The 17,936-nt window shown below is 39.3% G+C and overlaps 1 pseudogene; it reads left to right on the forward strand.

The window, feature by feature from the left end:
- Window positions 1-8,705: 8,705 nt before the first annotated feature.
- Window positions 8,706-10,056, forward strand: LOC102973511 (polyadenylate-binding protein 1-like; annotated as a pseudogene).
- Window positions 10,057-17,936: the final 7,880 nt, after the last annotated feature.

Below are 17,936 nucleotides of genomic sequence, written 5' to 3' on the forward strand. Positions count from 1 at the left end.
TTAAAAACCAACACCCTAATCCACAGTTTCTCAACAGCAATACTATTGACATTTAGGGCAGACTAATTCTGTATTGAAGGAGACAGGGACTTTCCTGTGCATTATAGGATGTTCAGCAGCATCCAGTCTCTATTAACTAGATGCCAGTAGCACACTTTCATCCCAGTTCAGACAACCAAAGCTATCTCCAAACATTGCCAGCTGTCCCCTGAGCAGAAAATCATTCCAATTGAGAGCTACTGTTAAGCTAATTTTCTCAAATTATATTAAAAAAATTCATATTTTATATTCAAATGTGCTCTATCTGTAGTTAAACCAGGCCCTTGTTCCTTTTGTTTACAGTATTCTACTGTTCTTTCTTTTCTCCATTTAGTTGTTGTATTTCCAGCAGCCTTGTGACTAGGCTATGTTACCAAGATAGCATCAAAAAAGGAGAACAATGGAGCGGGCCAGTCTCCGCACAGTAGAAAATGACAAAGACTCCTTCCCCAAACGATTAACTGTTGTTAATGTCTCCCTTTTCTCTTTAAAAACTATCACGGTCAAGCAGAATCTTCAGAGTTGTTTGGACATGAGTCTACCTTCTCCCCAGGTTGCTAGCCTCCTGAATAAAGCAACCTTTCTTTTCCAACCAACACTTGTCTCTCGAGTATTGGCTTTCAAGTTGCAAGCAGCCAAACCTGAGTTCGGTGACAAAAAAATCATGAATTAAATCATGTTATTCCTTTGCTTTAAACTTTCCAGTGGTTTCTTACCCTGCTCAGATTAAAAGCCAAAGCCCTTAAAAGGCCTAGAAAGCCCCACAATCTCTCCCACTACCACCTTTACCTCTTTGCTTTCATCTCTTAATACACTCCATATACTCCCCCTTGATCCTCTGCTGCAGCTACCACTGTAGCCTCCTTGCTATTCTTTGACTAGGTCTGATGGGTTCCTGCCTCAGGGTCATTGCATCTGCTCTTCCCTCTGCTGGAACACTCTTGCCACTTATAACCACATGACTCAGATCTCCTCACCTTCCTCAGATCTAAATCCAATGTCCAGTTCTCAGTGAAAAGCCTTCCCTAGACACTTTATCTATCAATAAAAGACAAACCCTCATATTCACCACCCTTCTTGTCTGCTTTACTTACTCTTCAAGGTTTATCACCCACTAACAGCATATACATTGTTTATCAATGTTTACTGTCTGTTTCCCTCCATTAGAAAAGTAAGTTCCAGGAGAGAAAGGATCTTTTTTTTCCTCACTGTTTTATGCCTAGCACCTAAAATAGTGTTTTGGCACAGAGTGGTGGATCACTAAATCTCTTGATTTAATTACTTAAATCAGTAAGTACTGGTTAGTTGCTATGTTGGACACACAGTAGAAACAGAAGCCATTATTTGAAAATGATCATTATATGATATTGTAAGGGAGAAAAACTTGCCACCCCAAGTATCTCTTCAGTATACAGATTATTTTCAACTGCAAACATCAAGGCCCAAAAGACTAAGGAAGGAACTCTGAACTTCCCCCTAATTACCTAAAAAAATTAGAGGGCTAGTTCCTGGAATAGAGCTATCACCATAGATATCTACAAGGAATATGGGCTAGGTGTGGTTGGGGGAACAGGACCTAGAGGTCAGAGTCCACTCTGTGTCCCATTGTCTCTGCATGGCCCAGGAAACATTTATTTACCAAACATTTGCTTTTCCATCTCCATGTGAATTGCCTCCCTCCCCTTTGAAGTCCCAAATCACTACCCACAACATCTTCTTTTGTCTTTAGCTGAAGATGGTATTTAAGGTGAGGGTTTCAGTCATTTTGGTGAGTTAATTAGTTTTCTGGGTCTCTCCCATGTATACATATTCTAAAACCTTGATTGATTTTCTCCTGCTAATCTGTCTCATGTCAATTTTAATTCTTAGACCAGCCAGAAGAACCTAGAAGGGTAGAGAAAATTTCTTCCTCCCTAATTATATTTTTACATAAATTAAAGCCTCTACTAGACAATCTTGGTTAGTCTACTTCAAGTTCATGTATAACATTTAAAGTAAAAGTGCTTTTCTTCTAACATATCTTAAAATTCAAATAATTCACAAAATCCTACATTGCTTCACTACTTTCTAAATTACACAGATTATCAAGTTTTAAATTGTATTCCAGAGCTCTTTTTAAGACTCTTGTCTAGAACCTTAAGCTCTTGTTATCCCTCATATGAACTGTCTCCTGAAGTTTCCCAGTAACCAGTTTCTCAGTATCTAGTCTAACTATGCAACACACTTCTGTCATCCTCTTACCCAATAAATGCACTCAAGCTGCCCCAGTGATCTTTATCACTAAGCTGTTCAAAACTTTTTAATGATTCTCCACTACCATCATGAGAAAATATAAAGCCCTTAGTATAAATCCCCAGATTTTCCATGGCTTGTTTGGTCCAGCATGCCAGAGATCTTTAGACAACTCATTGGGGATAGGCTGCAAGATTTCTTGTTATTATTATACCACTTGTGTATTACAGTGTAATTATTATACCACAAATGTGGTGTAATTATACTTCATCTGTGAAAATGGGGAATTACTAAACTTTCACTAGGTGGGCATGGTACAGCAAGGCTTAAGCATTCCATTCCTATGAGATAATTTATGTAGGTTTTAACAAGTTAATAAATAAGATTATGCTATATTCCCTTGTTTTATTTCATATTGTTTAATATTATATTATCTTTACAATTTCTGTTTGTTACTTCATACTACCTCTGGAGAGAATGGAAGTTCCTTTCTGGTGATACAATTAAGAAAAAGAAAACTTTAGCTGTGTGAAATAAAATTCATCTTTTACAGCAAGACAAGAAAAATTCAGAAATAAAAATTCTTTGCTGCCCTTTGGCCTCCTCTCTCCCCTCACTGTGCATTGTGTGTCTGCGTTATGGATTGACCAAACCTTCCCCACTAGCAGGAATTACTGCTCAACCATAAAGAGCAACATTCTCCTAGCATCAACAAGACAGCTCCTTAAAGATGACATTCCTTCTTGATCTTGTAAGAGTTCTCATGACCTGCCAGAATGACGCTTAGATCTGGATTATGTAAACTGTCAATAATACATCATTTGATGTACAGCTCTCTGTCTATAACTGTGCCTTAATTTCTAACCAGTGGAACAGTTCTCAGAGGTTTCTGAGATGCCCTTCCTGGGTTATAATCCTCAAATTTGTCTCAAATAAATAAAATTTTCCAATTCTTTCTTAGATCGACTGATTACTTTTTGTTGACAGCTGTATGTTGTTACTGTCAATCATTTTGGTATAAGATTGTTCACCTCAATAAGAGAAGGCTTTGTCCCTTGTGCTTGACTGTGGACAACCCTCTTATTCGTTATCCCTCCTGAAGGTGGCAGTGTGGTCTTGAATCTCTGTTTAAAACTCTGAAATAGAGTTGTCTCTTGGTATCCACAGGATACTGGTTCCAGGAGCTCTCACAAACGCCCAAATTCGAAGATGCTCCAGTCCCTTTTATAAAAATGGCATAGTACAGTGAATACAGTTGGCCCTCCATATCTGTGGGTTTCACATCTGCAGATTCAACCAACTATGGATGGAGATTTTGATCTTGTTTGGTTGAATCCATGGATGCAAAACCCAAGAATATGGAGAGCCTACAGAGGGACGACTATATAATTATTTTTTTAAAATTCATGTGTAAATGGATCTGCACAGTTCAAATCCATGTTGTTCAAGGGTCAACTGAAGTTTGTGATGGTTATTTTTATGTGTTAACTTGGCTAGGACAGAGTACCCAGATATCTGGTCAAAAACTAGTCTAGATATTGGGGTGAAGATATTTTTTAGATAAAAGTAACATTTAAATCAGCAGACTTTGAATGAAGCAGATTATTCTACATAATGGGAGTGGACCTCATCCAATCAGTTCAAAGGCTTAAGAGAAAAAGACTGAGGTCCCTGAAGAAGCAAGGAATTCTGCCTCCAGACTGCCTTCGACTCTTGCAACGTCAGCACTTCCCTGTGTCACCAGCCTGCATGCCTGCCCTGCAAAATTTGGACTTGAGAGCCCCACAATGACACTAGCCAATTCCTTAAAATAAATCACTCTCACTGTCTAAACAACCACCCTCTCTATACATAGCATTCACATCATATTGATTCTGTTTCTCTGTAAAACTCTGACTAATATGAAGTTCAACAGTTAGAGAAACTTTACTATTGAAGGGACAAGAAACCCATCCAGGTAACATCTGTTCATTTCTTCATCTTGTCTTTGGTAGAAAGTAGAGAATCTACTGAAAAATTTTTCTCACTAATATCTGCCTTGGTTGGGAACATTTCACCCACTGACTCCTGAAGGAGAGGAGTCCCCTAATTTTATCCTAAAATTTAGAATAAAAAGTTAATATTTTAATAAATGTTTATTGAATCAAAAATATCAACTTGCTGACAATTTTGAAAAAATATTTGAGAAACTTGCAATTCATAGTAATATGAATATAAAAATCTTAAGTGAAGATTTCATGTCATATAAGGATATTAATTTTAATAACCCTTGCTTTGTCAAATTGCCTTTGGGGAAAAAAGAGAGCTGCAGTACCACCTGTAAATTAACAAAGTTGTGCCACCATTCGTTTCCATTTAGCCTTAAGAAACTTGACAATACCTCAGTATTCTCACTCATTCTAATAACTTCCTTACCACAGGCACAAAGAGGATAAAAGACTGCCTCTAAAAGTTAGAGGAGAACCAGGAAATTGTATTTCTGGCTTCCAGCCCAGCAGACCGGACTACTTCTCCAGAACAATCTTATCTAATTCAGTGGTGCTCATTCACATGCTGAACTTGAAAGAATTTTTATATCCCTAAAAAAAAAAGGTACATTAAACTGTATAGCTTTAGCGAAAATTGTGAACTAAAAATGTATAAATGTATTTTAACAATTAGTCTTTTCCAATTAAAACTATTAACTAGTCCTCAGTATAAAGATTTGAGAGCTTGTTATTCAATTATTTTCCTCATTTTGGAACTTATCACACATGAGGCCTGGAACTTCATTAATTTCAATCCTTTTATAGAAATTTGTTTGCAACATATAAAAATTGATAGCCATAGCACAGAGCAGTCCAGAAGAAAATTATAAAAAACAAAACAAAACAAAAATCCAAAGAAGAGGTTTCTCCTAATCAGGCCATGATATTACAAAAATGCATAGGTAAAAAACCCAAAACCTTTTCAAAACTTGTCTTTAAGGAACCTATTTAGAGGAGAGGAGGAGGAACCAACCCAAATGTATATAAATCTCAACCATTATAAAAACAATTTTATTGGGCTTCCCTGGTGGCACAGTGGTTGAGAGTCCGCCTGCCGATGCAGGGGACACGGGCTCGTGCCCCGGTCCGGGAAGATCCCACATGCCGCGGAGCGGCTGGTCCCGTGAGCCATGGCCGCTGAGCCTGCGCGTCCGGAGCCTGTGCTCCGCAACGGGAGAGGCCACAACAGTGAGAGGCCCGCGTACCGGAAAAACAAAACAAAACAATTTTATTAATCTGAAACTATTGTCTTGTACTTTTGAGTTTAAAGGTTCACTGCCATTTTCCAATAAGAATGGCCTGAAAACATTCCATCTTTCTAAGCCATGATGAATGAACATCGATTAAAGGGAGCTAAAAGAAGAAAAGCCACTAATGTATTTTATACAATCACTGATCAGTTACTGACATGTAATATTTCATTTTCTTTAGGACATTAAGAGATGTTGTGTCCCTAAAAATAACAGCTTTCCTGATAGTGCATCTATCATTACATGCATCATAAAAGCAAGAACATAAATTAGTTTCTGCCTGTTAAAGTCTAATTATTTGTAAAATCATTACTTGGCACTTTAACAAATTGACACAATTAAGTTAATGATCCTTAACATATTAAAATCTGCAGTGTGTTTTTGCTAACCGCATTCCTAAACCTTAGTCAAAGTTTAGTGGTGTGGGTGACATTATATGGAGCATACTAGCTTAAATTTCTCTGCTAAGTGATAGTAGTGCCACTACTATTATTCATGAATGTGTTTCTACAACTCTTAATGAAAATTAAAACAATACCATTAGGTCACAGTTCATTTTGCATCACACTGCTAAACCTTATTGATAATATAGCTACATGGATAATCACAGTATAAACAATTATAAACGAGGGTATTACCTTGGCATAGACAATGGCCAAGAATGAGAGCTTACTGTGAAATATTATGAAGTAGATTTTTTTTAAACTTTAAGTTCATTTTGAGACAATATTAATTTTAAAAAGACAATAGAGCTAAATCTAATATTAAAATATACAAAGTACCCATGCATATTTAGCTTAAATACAGAAGGTATAGCATCTTGCCACAAGTGTTCATTGTGTTTGGAAGTTTGAAAAACTCTTTCAAAGTTCAGCAGCTGTAAAATTGATGAGAAAACATCTGATCTTAACAAATGTTCTAGAACTGAAGTGTGAATAATCTGTTCAACCATATATAATAGATATATTTGAAAACGGTTTCAAAGTTTTAGACAGTGCCAAGTACATTAGTAGCTGTTAATGAACTCTAGATTATCTTAGAACCTTAGATTTCTTTCAGTATCTGTGGTACTATCTTTTCAAGTCCCATAGAGGTTTAAATAATTTGAAATGTATAGTGATAGGTCATATAAAGAGAAAAGAAAAACCTTTTCCCTATTATAGGAAGGCATTGTGGGGCAGAAACAAAATATGAATGCCAGACTGGGTTCAAAGCCTAGTTTCAACACTTACTAGCTGTACAATCTGGTCAAGTTACTTAACATTCCTGTACTCAGTTTCTCTATGTATAAAATGGCAATGAAAATACCAACTTCATAAGGTTATTGTGTAGATTAAAAGAATTAATAGGGGCTTCCCTGGTGGCGCAGTGGTTGAGAGTCCGCCTGCCGATGCAGGGGACACGGGTTCGTGCCCTGGTCTGGGAAGATCCCACATGCCGCGGAGCGGCTAGGCCCATGAGCCATGGCCGCTGGGCCTGCACATCTGGAGCCTGTGCTCCTCAACGGGAGAGGCCACAACAGTGAGAGGCCCGCGTATCGCAAAAAAAAAAAAAAAAAAAAAGAAAAAGAATTAATAAACTCAAGTCACTCAATGTTTGTTTTAGTTTACTGCTCTGACCTACAGATAATCTGCAAACACTCTTTTACATGAACCTTTTAGAATATGACAAAACACAGGAAGAGCTATATAGTGAGACAAAAATCTCTACTGTGTCACATGGAGGTTATATTCAGAAGCAGCCAGAAGAAAACATAATTCCTTTTTAGAGTTTGGGGAATTACTAGAGAATTAGGGAGTTATTGCTAATTTCCTAAACTTGGGTCCAAGGTCCATTCACCTTTGACACAAATGGTATGGGGATTCTCCAAACAGGACGGTCAGTGAGTTGTTTGGAGAATTCACCTCAATTCTCCTTAGAGCCCCCTAATTCTCTCTTACTAATTTTTATATGTGAAAAAGTAATAGTACATCAGCAAATTTCCATCAGTCAATTCAAGAGAGACCAATAATAGGGTGTTCTTTCACTTTGCTTTAAACATTATATTTTCCTACTGATATTTCAATTCTTGAAGATTTTATTAGCCCTGAAGATCTTCCTACCTCAGACATACAAGAAAACCTTTAAACCCAAGCTGTTAGAGCAGTGAGTCCACATTGACAATTTTAACATCGCCCCTCCCTTCCCGACACGACCCCAAAAACCTTAAAGAGAAAACACAAACACACAGTGTCACACACATACACACACACGCGTGCGTGCGAAGCCGGGGGATGGGGAGGAGGGGAGGAGCAGAGAGGAGGAGAGAAGCGGAGAAGGGAAGGGAGAAGTCAGGGATAAGAAAAAGTAAGGGAAGTCAGAAAAAACAAAAAAGGACCATTGAAGCCCCTACTTTTCCCTGTCTGGAGACTTACTTTCTTGCCTCCAAGCAGCCCACGGAGCAGTCAGGGCCGCTGCCCTGGGCGCCTAAGTGGCAAAACCAAGTAACTTCTAGTTTTGGTGCCCTCCCCTCTGTGCGTGGCGCCTACACACATGACGTCAAACAAGCACAAACTGCATCGCAATCAGACACTCAGGGTATTTAGAGGCGCTGCTCGTGGCTCGCCAGAATCCCACAGTTCAGTTTCAGGTGGTCGCGCGCTGGCTGCCCGCTGGCTGCAGTCCCTCTGTCACAGCGGCAGCAGCCCAGCAGAGCACTCGTGACCTATTTTTTGTTTTTAATAAATTTATTTATTTTATTTGTTTATGTTTTATTTTTGGCTGCGTTTGGTCATTGTTGCACGTGGGCTATCTCTAGTTGTGGCGATCAGGGTCTACTCTTGCGCTGCACAGGCTTCTCATTGCAGTGGCTTCTCTTGTTGTGGAACATGGGCTCTAGGCACGCAGGCTTCAGTAGTTGTGACACCCAGGCTCAGTAGTTGTGGCTCGCAGGCTCTAGAGTGCAGGCTCAGTAGTTGTGGCACTAGGGCTTAGTTGCTCCGGGGCATGTGGGCTCTTCCCGAACCAGGGTTTGAACCCGTATCCCCTGCATTGGCAGGCGGATTCTTAACCATTGTGCCACTAGGGAAGCCCCCGACCTCTTTTGATTGAATTCTTCCCACTGAGAGAGGCCGAGTCCTAGCGCCTAGCTGAGATCTCACTAAAGATCTAACTTAAGATGAGTGCTTTGGTTCCACACTTTGAAACGTCCTCACTGTACCTTGGAGACCTGCATCCCGAAGTGAACGAGGCTATGATGTATGGGAAATTCAGCACCGCCGGGCCGATCCTGTCCCTTAGGGTCTGCCGTGACCTGGTCACTCACCGCTCCCTGGGCTACGTGCATGTGAACTTCTTGCTGCAGACTGATACCGAGTGGACTCTGGACACTATGAACTTTGGTATTATCAATGGCAAGCATCTGTGTATTACGTGGTCCCAGCGTGACCCATCACTTTGTAAGAGTGGAGTGGGCAATATATTCATCAAAAATCTTGCCAAGTCTATTGATAACAAGTCCCTTTATGATACATTTTCTGTCTTTGGAAACATTCTTTTTTGTAAAGTAGTAAGTGATGAAAATGGATCAAGGGGTTTTGGATTTGTGCATTTTGAGAAGTCAGAAGCCGCTAGAAGAGCCATTGCAAAAATGAATAGGATTCTGCTGAAAGGTAGCTGAGTTTTTGCTGGGCAGTTTAAACCTCGCAGAGAAAGGGAAGCAGAACTCAGAGCTCAAGCAAACATATTTACCAATGTCTACATTAAGAATTTTGGAGATGTTATAGATGATGAATGTCTTAAAGAGGTTTTAGGTGAGTTTGGTTCTGTATTAAGTGTGAAAGTTATGACTGATGAAAATAGAAAATCCGAAGGCTTTGGATTTGTGAGTTTTGAGAATTTTGAAAATGCCCAGAAAGCCATTGAAGGAATGAATGGAAAAGTCCTTAATGGATATCAAGTTTATGTTGGTAGAGCACAGAACAAAGCTGAGAGACAGTCTGAATTAAAACACAAATTTGAGCAAATAAAACAGGGTAAACTCACCAGGTGCAAGGGTGCTAATCTTTATATGAAAAATCTTGAAGATGATATTGATAATAAATGACTAAGGAGATAATTCTCCCACTTTGGCACAATCACTAGTACCAGGGTCATGATGGAGGCAGGCTGCAGCAAAGGCTTTGGCTTTGTTAGCTATACATCTCCTGAGGAAGCTAATAAAGCCGTCATGGCAATGAATGGAAAAATTGTGATCACCAAACCACTGTATGTGGCTGGCACAAAGCAAGGAGGAGCACCAGGCTCTCCTCACCAAGAACTATATGGAAAGAGCAGTGGCTCTGAAAGATGGAGGTTTTTCTATACTCAACACTCCCAAGGCAGTAGCAACATCATCACGTAACTGTGTGCCTGCTCTTCCTCAGCTTCAATGTGGAAGTGCACATGTTTGTAAGACTGTGCTCATGGCCAAACATCATCCATCCAGAATATATTGGATATTCTATCCACTCAGCAGCAGCAGCACCTAAGCTATCATTCAGCACCTCCAGACCACTGCAAGTGCAGGGAGCCAAGTCAGCCTGTCAGATCACCAACAGAACAACCCAGACCATGGCTGTTCACCCTCAAACTTCTGCCTCGGGACCACATGCAAATCGGAAATTCAAAAAAGTTGCAGGTACTGCAGGTGTTCACAGTCCTCTAAAATTTAAAGTAGGAAGGCCAGCATCCATCCAAAAGCCTGTCCCTGTTTGTATACAAGGTCATGATATGTTGAATGTGTCTATATTGGCATCAGCTAGTACTCAGAAGACGATCTTGGTTGAAAAGCTAGTTCCTCTGGTTCAGTCCATTCACCCAACTCTGGAGAAATCTCTGGAATACTTTTGGAGATGGATAATGCTGAAATTCTTTTTTTTTTTTTTAATTTATTTTATTTATTTATTTATTTTTGGCTGCATTGGGTCTTTGTTGCTGCGCGTGGGCTTTCTCTAGTTGCGGCGAGCGGGGGCTACTCTTCATTACTGTGCACGGGTCTCATTGTGGTGGCTTCTCTTGTTGCAGAGCACACGCTCTAGGCTCCCGAGCTTCAGTCATTGTGGCATGAGGGCTCAGTAGTTGTGGCTCACGGGCTCTAGAGCACAGGCTCAGTAGTTGTGGCGCACGGGCTTAGTTGCTCTGCGGCATGTGGGATCTTCCCAGACCAGAGCTCAAACCCGTGTCCCCTGCATTGGCAGGTGGATTCTCAACCACTGCGCCACCAGGGAAGTTCCTGAAATTCTTTATATGCCCAAATATCCTGAGTTTCTCCGTGCCAAAATTGATGAACTCATCTTTATTCTGCAATCCAACCAAGCTCAAGATACTGTCCTGAGAGCCACTAACAGCACTCCCAGTATTTGACTTATGTAAGATGAAATTCCTGCTTGCAGAAAGTTCCAAACAATGAAAAACATAAACATTGGAGAAAATGAGAGTAAAAAAGGTCTAAAAGAAAAATAAATGTATACTTTACGAAGCAAATTACTGGTATTTTATAATTTACCATTTTAAATACAGAATATAAGAACAGGAAAATAGAAAAAAAAAGAGACAGAAAAAGAAATAAAACAGTATTTTCAAAGGATGTAGTAAGAGTAAGGAAAAATTACACAGAAAATAATTTGTCAGTTTTTACTTTAATATTTTTTCTTCACTGTAAACAGTACAAATGAAACCAGTGTGTTACATTTCAGAGTTTTGGTGCCTGGATTTTACTCATCAATTGTGCATTAATTTCAGAAGGAAATGTAACTTGGATTTTAAAATTCTTATTTAGTAAAAAATGAACAGAAGATAAAAATATGAACGATACCAATAGCTACAAATACCAGATTATTTCATGAATAGCTTCACAAATACTAAAGTATGAAATGGAAAATACCAAAGGGAAATAGAAAAATTATATTTTGCATTGACCTAAAATGAGGCAGATTTTTTAGGAAAGGAGTTGGAGAGAAAGGGAATAAGAATAGACTTAAATGTTTACATAACATTTACATCATATGTAAATATTTTTAAAAAGAGCAAAATTTCCCTTTTTACTGTTACTGTCTTATCCTAAATCCATGCTGTTGACCAAAGACAAGAAAAGTAGATCAGAAAAAAATAATTCCATCTGTAAAGGTTTATTTTTTTTTTTCCTTTTAAAGTGTTAAATACATCATTTTTGCTGATGGAGAACAGTTTCATATTAGCAACTTGTAAAAATTGCTGTTCAGTATAAAAGATAGTTTTACATTTTTCATAAGGAAGTTGTTTACCTAAAAAGATTTTTAAAGAAATGAGATATTTGATAACTCAGACTTATCATCTAATAAAACAAGGCTACTGAATGGCACTCAACAAGTGGTACTCTTAACAAGTTATTTTAAAACTAAGGAAGTTGTGCTTTGAACTATATTTCCTTGGTATACCACATTCAAAAATCTCTATTACTAGGATTTCACACATGGTAGCAAACAATACAGCTTAGACCAGAAGAATTGACAGGTAAACTTATCTAAATGGTAGGAAGGAAATGTTTACCTCACAAATGAAGGAGAAAATAGTAAATACAATTTTTAAAATATATAGTTTCATGTTTTAAGCTTGGATTATTCCAGTGTCTCAACTGTTCTCTGGGTATGTGTATATAATTCATATTTCTTAATTGGGTATTTTGTCAAACTTCTTCAGTAGTTAATAGGGCTGCTCCTTCAGGAATAGCTCCAGCATAAAACCCATCCCAAGCAGTGACAAGTCTATCTGGATTGATTCCAAGTCTTTTAGTTTGTTCGAGCAGATCTCTCTAGCACCTGGTAAGTATGGGTGTTTTACAGAGGAGTGTGTTTACCCCCAAACACAGATTGGGTGAGATGACAACCTGCCCAACTGGCTGGAAAAAAAAACATATATATATATAGGCATTGGACCCACAAATAAAATATGAATCACTCTGGGGGTGGGGTGAAAAACTCATAGTTTTATAGTTGTTGCTTTCCAGATTGAAGCTAGTATTGGGACTGACTCAACAATATCCACTCCTTTCAGCTGGGCCAGTAACCTGGCAGATATCCTTGCAGCAGTTTAGGCCCATGGATTGAAGATTTGTTTTAATGTTTTCTTTCAAGAAAAACATGTTTTCCCTCTTCAAGGGTATACTGGAAAGAATGTGCTAACTTCAGAGATTTACTGGAGACTCAGTTTGGATGGGACCCTGTGTCAAATGGCAGTGGTAATGACAGAAAGACTTTCTTGGGTAGGGAACTGGTATTTGTAAAGGAGCGATAGAGCTGATGAGAAAAAGTAAGCAGGAGCAACAATCATAGGTGATATTAGCTTCATAAGCATGCCAGCCAAAAAAAGCCAAAGATTTTGAAACTGAGGAATGGAGAAAGGAGAAGGGGCAGGACATAGCAAATATACAGTAAGAATAGGAAGCATTTCTATGATCAGCACTTGGAGATAATTTTAGAGATGTACAAATTCAACGTTAGGATGAAGAGGGAAATACTAAATTTGAGTCAAGTTTTTGTTCCATTATTTTGTGCAGAAGCTGCTCACTATCTGATGTCATCTGCTTCTTCCAATTTTTATGGAATATCTGTCTCCTTTTGTCTATCATGTGCTTCAGAAAAGTTTTGAGAACTCTCAGTTTAGGGACTCTGGTTAAAGTAAAAGTTGAGTTAATCAGAGGTATATGTCTCTTCAGCTGGGATACAAAGAACAAAAGGTCTAGTTTTTTGTAACTTGTCTGCCCTATTAGTTATAAGCAGGACCTGGTAGAGGCACTTCCAGTGGGACTCCAGGGCAGCTTTTTGGTGACATCTATTCCAGTAAACTAAGTCTCCTGGTTTTAAGTCCAGAAAGTGGCTTCTTTAGAAAGGCGGCTTGACCCTGTTGATAAGTCTGAGTATATTGCACTAGTCCTTTACATTATTGGGCCACGTTTGCTTGCAACAAAATGTAGTTTAAAATTGGGGTGTAGTGCCCAATCTCCCTGGTCTGCCTGTGACAAATTCATAAGGTCAGAATCTGTGTTTGTCGTTAGGGTCTATGGGAGTAGATTAAGCCAAGGTAATTTTATGTCTTCAGAGAGTTTAGCAAGTTTTAATTTCAAAGTATCATTAGCTCTTTCAATTTTTCCTGAGGATTAAAGATGGTAAGGAGAGCCAACACTTTTCAAAATTCCTTAATTATAGTCACAGTAAAATGAGTAGCTCTTCACTGGAAAATTAAGTAAGGATTCCATAAATGGGAGAAACAAAATCTAATCATTTTTAGCCATAATAACAACAGTTTCCTTTCAGCAAGTTTGGAAAGCCTTTTACCATCTAGAAAAGAGGCAGACAATAATAAGTACATTTCCAAATTTTGTGATGTTAGGGTGTTATATAAAGTCCATCTGAAAATGCGCAAAAGCTCCCTTGTGGTTCCTACCTATGTAGCACTTTTACCATTTTTTCCAGAGTTACAAGTTTGGTAGGTGTGACATACACTGGAGGCCTTTCTCCACTATTTAATTTTCCCCATTAATGTTGTTTCAGAATAGTTTTTAAGTTTTATTTATGGTGAGGGGTCATTGTGTGCACATTTTCACCAAGCTCCATTTCAGAGGGTTTGGAGAGGCCAAGTGGTCATCTTGCTAACTCTATAACCATCGAATTGGAGGGCACACCCAGATTTCTCCAAATATCTTTTTTCAGAATCTGATAGTTGTGATTTCAGTTTGCTCAAAATTTTGTAAAATGACCTGGATTAACCAAATCATCTTTAATTTGTCGACATAGTTGAACTTGGGTAAGAGTAACTTGGTTAACATACTGGTCAACTGAAACATTTCCTTTTCCTTTATGGATTTTTTTCTCTAGTATGAGCTTCAACATTAGGTACAGTCAATATTTTAGGGAGAAGCAAGGAACTATTAAAACTCAAATTTGCTCACTGTACTTTATGAGAACACCAGCAGCAGTTAAGTAATCATGTTGCTTCCATAACATCATGAAACACACCAAAAGCACATGTGCTGTCTATATATGTTAGCCCTTTGATCCTTTGCTGGCTGACAGGCTCTATCTAGTCAATCTAGTTTAGCTAGCTGTGCTGATTTGACTTCAGGAAAGGAATTAGATTCAATAAACTCTTGGAAAGTGGTAAAAGCATATCCAGCTTGAAAATAGTCTTGTTCACTCTTAAAATATGACCCATTTACAAAGAATTCTAAGTTGGGTCTTATAGAACAACCAGAGTAAGTCAGGGAATGTTCTTGGGTTAATGTTAAAAAATTCACTCCTGTGGAAGAGGGAATAAGGTAGGTAGGCAGCTGGATTAAGGTTGTGACAATTATGGATGTTTTACAGTTCACCTTTGCCTCTTGCTCTTCTCTTTCATTAAATGATATCAGATGTAAAACACCACACACAGGAGCCACTGACTGCAAGTAATTCAAAGGTTTATTCCTCTTTCAGGAATTTGCAAAGTAAGGGAAGTCTCAGGGTGAGAGGGCCAATCAATGAGAGAGTCCAGTGGAAACAGGGCCCTCTGATGTCTAGAAAAGGAAAGAGGGAATGAGCCTGGTCCTAAGGGCATTTATAGGACTGGCGTCCATGGGTGGGATTTTGTTGAATAATATTAGGGGTTGAATAACTTCAGGTCACCCACCCCCTGCAGGGAGTGAGGAATCAAAGGGATAGTCCTCCTAATGTTTCAGGTTTTAGGGTACCCAAGGGAATATAAGGAGAGGCAGTGTGGGGTCTATATTGACTCATTAAAATTCTGTGTTTATTTTTCCCACATCTGCAGATGAGGTAGCCCAGAGGAAATTTGGTATTAAGAAAAGTAAATCAGAAAATTTAGGTAATTCTAAGGTGGAAGACACAAGAGTCTAGAGTAGTCAAGTGGAGCCATGTAATATGGTATATTTGACTATCAGCATCTGGGACATCAAGAAAAAGTCCTGGGGCTTCCCTGGTGGTGCAGTGGTTGAGAGTCCGCCTGCCGATGCAGGAGACACGGGTTCGTGCCCTGGTCAGGGAGGATCTCACATGCCGCGGAGCGGCTGGTCCCGTGAGCCATGGCCGCTGAGCCTGCGCGTCCGGAGCCTGTGCTCCGCAACGGGAGAGGCCACAACAGTGAGAGGCCCGCGTACCGCAAAAAAAAAAAGAAAAAAAGAAAAAGTCTTTTGGATGTGCACCTAATAGTAGCTCCCAATTAAGTGAAAATATCCATCGTATTAAATTAGTGAAGATGAGAAGACTAAGGACAAAGGCTCATTGAGAAGTTAAGATTCTCAAGGAGATAGGCAAAGAGGATTTGCCTTTTTATTGCTCTGAGGAGGGTGGTGGGAAATTAGGAAAGATTATTGGTAGAGAGTGTGACTCCAATGTCTACTAATACCAAGATTGGATGGCCATTTACTAATGTAGTTATTTCCCCTTGTTGATCCAAAGACAATTGGGTCACTGGAAGAGGCCTTCCTTAGGAGTTGTTTTGTTTCTGATTGAGCAGCCTGTTGTGTGGCTTGTTTCCTGGCTGAAGACAATTGTGGACCCAGTAGCCTTTTTCTTTGCAATATCTTCAAGAATCGTTGCTTACCTGTATTGTGTCTATCAAGCCGTTTTAAATTGCAGTGCCATAGTTCTGTGGTATGTGTTTTTCTTTTTTATTATGCTATCCTCAAAATGCCAGGCTGTATGGTCTGCAAGACTACACTATGTTTTAGAATGGCATCTGTTTTGGTAAAGATTGCCTGTGGTAGTGTTAATGTGAATGCCAAACGCAAGTTCATGTGCCCGATGCACAGTGAGGCCAAACAAACTGAAACGTCGGAGTTTGGAGTAGAGAAAGGTTTATTGCAGGGCCATGCAAGGAGAAAGGATGGCTCTTGTCCCCCCAAACCCCAAACTCTCCAAAGGGTTTCAGCAAAGCATTTTTAAAGGCCAGGTAAGGGAGGGAGGTCACAGGGTATGTGATAAGCTTGTGCACAGTTCTCTGATTGGTTGATGTTGAGGTAGCAGGGTGGTTAACATTATCAATCCTTTGACGCCAGAAGGTCTGGAGACTGCATCTCATGATCATGAAGTAGTTAATTTCTTGCACTTGGTGGTGGTTTTTAGCATCTGAAAAACTCAGTAAATATACATGAGATACTATTATCTGGGTACTTCAAAGAGGAGTTATGCAGAGGATATGGGGAGGGGTCTGTCCCTGGAAGGCCGCATAGGGTTCTGCTTGGTTACAAGTATTTCCTAAAAGTGGTTTCTAGTCGATGTCTGAAGTTAAGAAACAGATTAAGCTGTCGACAATGTTGGATTATTCTACAGTAAATCTTAGGGGGAATCTTTTAGGAATTGCCTTTAAAAGACTTTCTCCTATCCCCAATTCTTTCACATATTTGGAGGAGAGGCAGTGAAGGTCCTACTCGAAAGGTGAAAAAAGCTGGGAAAGAAAAGGAGGAGGAGAAAAAGTCAGAATGGAAGCTAGGGAGCAAAATAGGAGGAGGCCAGAAGGCAGTGGCGCTATATGGGGCAGAAACAGAATTTGGGGAAGGAGAAGACTGAAGTTGTTTTAAGAGAGGCCTCAATAGATTGGAACCTCTTGAATTGTTTCTTTGCTAAGCTTCTTTGTACCAGTTAAAGAAAGCTGCTCATTGTAAGTTAGCTATCTTACTTCCTTTTTGTTTTAAGGCACCTTGAAAGGGGCCACTAAGTTCAAGATTGTCTTCCCTGAAGTCACACTACTATCTGTAAAAGTTTACAGATAGAAGAAGGGAAAAAGGCTTTTTCCTCCCTTAGGACAATCATCTAATTCTCCACTTGGCCAGATATCCCAAAAAGATAAAAGGAAAATAGAGGCAGTGACTTCAGTCAAGAAAATAGGTTAACCCTTTCCAAGATTCCAAACAGCAAACTTTGTGTTGCTGGAAAAACTGGAGCACAAGAGGAGCACCACTAAACCCAGCTATGACCCCAGAGAAGGGAAGAAGCCTGAGTTCTTTGGTGCACTCTGTCCTACTGTGAAATCTCAGCAGGAGGGGTTCATCCAGACTGGATTTGTGTCACAGAACAAAATCATCAAGGAAAAAAGAAATAGTGAAACTGGCCCGAATAGAAGTTAAAGGCTTTATTCAGCTGATGCGTGTCAGAAAGCACCTTAGACCTGGTGACAATCTGAAGGCAGAATTGGAGTTATAATAGGGTGAGGAGAAGAGAGAAGTATATGACTGTTGATGGAAATAATCAATAAACAATCTATAATAGGAATAGAAAAGAGTTTTCTTCGAGCCAAACTTAGGACTATAGCCTGAGAGACATAGATTCAAGAAGCACGTGAATCGTGTTCCATAAGACCTGTATAAGGAGTGAATCACTGAAATTCTCCTAGGGGTATG

The sequence above is a fragment of the Physeter macrocephalus genome, chromosome 21 (assembly GCF_002837175.3).
Source record: "Physeter macrocephalus isolate SW-GA chromosome 21, ASM283717v5, whole genome shotgun sequence".
Lineage (NCBI taxonomy): Eukaryota > Metazoa > Chordata > Mammalia > Artiodactyla > Physeteridae > Physeter > Physeter macrocephalus.